Source organism: Trachypithecus francoisi, unplaced genomic scaffold (genome assembly GCF_009764315.1).
Source record: "Trachypithecus francoisi isolate TF-2019V2 unplaced genomic scaffold, Tfra_2.0 Lachesis_group19, whole genome shotgun sequence".
Taxonomy (NCBI): domain Eukaryota; kingdom Metazoa; phylum Chordata; class Mammalia; order Primates; family Cercopithecidae; genus Trachypithecus; species Trachypithecus francoisi.
This window is the reverse complement of record NW_022681464.1, coordinates 44818415-44823255: the sequence shown is the minus strand read 5'-3', so window position 1 is coordinate 44823255 and position 4841 is coordinate 44818415.

Here is a 4841-nt window from a genome sequence, read left to right as displayed (position 1 = left end):
AGGCAGCCCAGGCTAATGTTTTTTCACAAATTCTGAGTGGGCTAGAAGGTGAGAGCAGTCAGTCTAAAAGCACCTTTGCACGTGCTTGCAAAATCAAAGGAGAAGAGATTCATTTCCGTGGGCACTGTAGTAGCTAACATGATTTAAATCTATGATAACACAGATTTTTCACATAGTTAGATAACATAGTATTTAACACAGTTTATATCTATGGTGACAAGCCTATAATAAAGCTAATAATACTGCCACCAACCACACTGTGATAAGTCTTTTGCAATTATCTCATTCTATATTCAAACAAGCCTAAATTCCTGTCACATCCTCATTTAACAGATGAGAAAACTGAGGCCTGAAGAGGTAGGCCAGTGGCTCATGTTCACACAGCCACTCAATGGCAGAGCTAGAGTAAAACCCGCTCTCTCTGATGCCAGCATGTCACTTCAGCACCTGGCTCTCCAGGTAGTAATATAGGAGGACGTGGATAATGATTCGAACTGACTCCAAAAAGAGATTCTTGGAAGTTGCACTGTGGAAGCAAAGCAGCAGCTTGTACTGGGAGTCAAAGCAACCCATAAGGGTGGAGAGGGAGTGAAGTGAGAGACGCCATCCCCCAGAGGTGAAGAGCCACCATTTCCCTTTCTCCAAAAGAAGCTCATCCGGCAAATAATCTTCCTGCCAAGGACACAGCTAAGAGTGTGTGCATGTGGCCCAGGAGGATGGGAGGTGACGCACACAACAGGGTCCTGAGTGTCTGTCCCAGGACAAGGCCCAGACCCTCACCCTGAGTAACATGAGCAGCCACAGAGTGGGATCTGGCTGGCCTGTGGAATTTGGGATTGCATGTGCAAACCCTCACTTGATATTCACGGCATGTCATTCCCTCCCTGGGAGGCCCATATATAATAAGAGGCTGTGCATTGTCATATTCCCATGGTCTGGTACCCTTAGTAGAAAGTGGATGTGAGAATGCCCTAAGAGAAGGTCACTCGCTCTACAATTGGCTTTTAGTTTGGCCAACATTGCAAAGGCTCAGCCAGCTGTGAGGGGTCATCAGCTGCTGGCCAGGCAGTCACTCGGCAGAGCAGGGTCTCTCAGGCTGAGATCAGGGCTTCAGGACAGGACCACGCCCTGAGGCCTGGAGCTACCAGGAGTCCTGCTGCATTCCAGCTCCTCTTCCTGCTGCCTCCACATCTACTTTTCATCCCTGTCGAGGATCTGCCCTCCCCTCCCTCAGTCCTACAAAGCCAGCCTTAGAGGTGATGCAGAAAACATGGCCTCAAGGAAGAGCCTGGACAAGGCGGCAAGGTCCCAGGTCCCAGCCTTGGCTTTGCCCAAAACCTACTGTGTGATCTTGGGCAAATCATATATATATATAAACCCTGCTTGAAGGACACTATGAGCCCCCAGAACAAAGAGGATTTGCCTGTCCAGAAGAAGAGGGAAGCCAACAACGAGGAGCTCTGGGCTTGGCGGCCATTGTTCCCCATGGGACAGAATCCCAAAACCTAGGGCAGCGGCTGAGGAGCACAGTGGAGCTTTCTGCAGACTCACCATGCTAGAGGGGCAAGATTTGGAGTTTGGGGCTCAGCAAAAAGAAGAGGCCCTGACAAATAGTCGAAAGAGTTCAGGTTCTCATGAGAATCTTGAAGGCTCCCCTAGGAATGAGTGAACCAGAGATGGACCAGCCCTCACAGGACAGAAGTCCAGCCTTGCCCTTGAATAGTCCCAACCCCTGGTGGGGTTCAGATGACCAGAGCCTTCCAGAAGCACAAGTGCATCCTTCAGGGACAAAGAACCAACCCCAGTCAGTAACATGAGGTGTTGGAGAGAACAAAGAGCAGTGAGTATGTGCGTGAACAGAACTGAATGTTAACTATCCCATACAGTTACCATGTCCTGGAGGATTCTAAATATACATAAAATTAAAGCACATGTAGCAATAGCACAAAAGGAGGGAGGGAGGGAAATGGAGTTAAAGTGTTCTAAGGTCTCTTCATTCAGAAAGCGGTGAAAGAACTAATGTTATTAGACTTAAGAGAGTCAAGGAAAGATACTATAATTTCTATGATAACCACTAAAAGAACAGTAAAAAGAGGGTATAACTAACAAACTAATGAGAGAGGAATGAATTTTTTAAATAACTAAAGCGCAAAAAGAAGGGAAAAGGAATATAGACAGGGTGGAGAGGTGCAATGAGAAAACAATAAAATAATAAACTTTAGTAATTACAATAAATGTAAATGAATATTGCAATTAAAAGACAAAGGTTATCAGACTGTAGTGGAAAAAACTAACTGAGGCTTACTAGAGTCATACCTTAAATATAAGAGTAAAGGAAGTTTGAAAGGATGGGAAAAAATATAGCATGCAAAATAACCAGAGAAAAGATGGTCTAGCTATACTACTATCAGATACTTTAAGGCAAAAACATTCCTAGAGACAAAGAATAACACCTCATCATTATTTATCTAATAGAAAACAATAATTTTACCACTTCCTTGACAATGTTTCAGTAAGGAATGAGCCAAGCCATAGAATGGGAGAAGCTTTTTGTCATACATCTGTCTGACAAAGGACTCTCAAAATCAGAGTAAAGAGAGAATTCTTATAAGAAAAAATAAGACAGTACAATTTCTTAACAGGCAAAATCTAAACAGGCACTTTACAAAAAAGGATATCCAAATGGTCAACAGACCTATAAAAAGTGCTCAATTATATAAGTCATCAAGGAAATCTCCAATTAAAGCACAATGGAATGAGGGTTCACACTCCACATAATAGCTAAAATTTAAAAGACAGCATCAAGTGTCGGCAAGGATGTGGCACAAATGGAGTTCTCATAACCCTGGTGAACATATATATTGGTATAAACTCTCTAAGAGCTATTTAACAGTATATACCAAAGGTGGCCATACACCTACCACACGACCAAGCAATTGCCCTCCTAGGTATACAGCCAACAGAAATATGTGCACCATAGACATGCTCACAGCAACTTTACTCATAATATTCCAAAACAGAGAGCAATCAAAATGCCCACTAATTTTAGAATGGATAAAATGGTGTCTACAGTATGTCGCATGATGGAACTCTTTATAAACAAATAATGAAATGAAATGAAAATGAAAGAACTTCCGCAATCAGCAGCAACCTTGCTAAACCCCAGCAACACACTGGAATCACACAAACAGGATGCTGAGCAAAGGACACCAGACACAAAAGAACACCCACTGTATGGTCCCATTTATATAACGTTTAAAAACAGAACAAATGGATTTATGGAAGTAGAACTCACGCTTGTGGTTACCTTGGGAGAAGGGGTAGTGGTTAAGAGGACACCAGGAGGCTTCTGGAAGGTTCCGTTTCTTGATCTGGGAGCTGGTTACCTGGATGTGTTGAGTCTGTAAGAAATCATCAGGCAGTACACATATTATCTGTGCACTTTTCTGTCTGGATGTTACTCTTCCACTAAAACACAATGTTTGTTTTTAGTTAGTAAGTCTATTATGATGTCGCAAGAGGCAGAATCTCTGAAAGTCTGAGTCTTTCTCAGACTCTGTGTGAGCAACAAGCTCACTGGGATTGAACTTTCTTTCCTACGCAACAGATATTCAGCAATTCCACCCTCCCAGCCACTCCTCAGCCTCCCCTTTTCAGTTTGGTCTGTGAGGAGCCAGTTTCTGTGTTGCCAATGCCCAGGCCAAGGCAGAGTCCTGGGGCAGCAGATCCATCCCAGGCTGAGGAACATGCAGGGGTCAGTGGCCAAAGACTGGGACTCTGGGGGCAGCCCTACCCGATTTGTGTCGCCAAAATCACATTTTCTAATAAATGAAGCATTAATTTGATTGAATAGCAACAGGCATGGATGAGGAAAATAGCAATAGTGATTGTGCCTGTTGGCAGAGCGTGCAGTGGCACTGGTATTCTCACACCACTTGCTGGCATCTGTTTCCTAAAGGAACAGCCAGTGAATGACCTCAGGCCACTGAGCTGTGGACGGCATCAAGTTTGTTTGGGATCTCTGGCTGGCCAGGCCTGATGTGGCCCAGACAACAGGACAACCTGATTCCCTAAAACCAAATTGGCTGCTTTCCAGGTCGCAGAGTGGGGCTCTGGGGCCACACATGTCCTGCCTCCCCAGTGGCTTGCTGGGCAACCTGGTCTTTGACACTCAGTGAAATGTGTTGCTCCAGGAAGTTATCCTGTTGAGGATGCCCAAGACCAGCAAGTTGAAGACGCATGGGGGAGCAGAGGAAATGCACGGCTCCTCAGTTATGGGGACCTAGGCCCTGGCTTTAGGGGTTGGGGCAGTTAGAGCAGGAGGACTTTCTACAACCAAGGAGGGAAGAGTTGTGAAGGGGGCAGGGGGTTGATCAAGGAAGCAGCAAAAGGCAAAATGGAAGAGAGCTGAGCCAGGCATGGGAGGCTAGATGTGGGTCGGCAAAAGCAGCAAAGGGAGGTTGCAGAGCTGCGAATCAATGAGCTACTAAGCCATATGCTATGCGAGCCTGCAGCCTCACTGTCTTCCGCATGATGGGCAAAGCAGTAACAAAGCTCTGGTTCAGCCGGGCAGGGTGACTCACGCCTGTAATTCCAACACTTTTGGGAGGCCGAAGCAGGCAGATCACTTGAGGTCAGAAGTTTGAGACCAGCCTGGCCAGCATGGTGAAACCCTGTCTCTACTGAAAACACAAAACTTAGCTGGGTGTTGTGGCAGGCCCTTGTAATCCCAGCTATTTGGGAGACTGAGGCAGGAGAATCGCTTGAAACCTGAGTTTCAGTGAGCTGATACTGAGCCACCGCACTCCAGTCTGGGCAACAGAGTGAGACTCCGTTTCAAA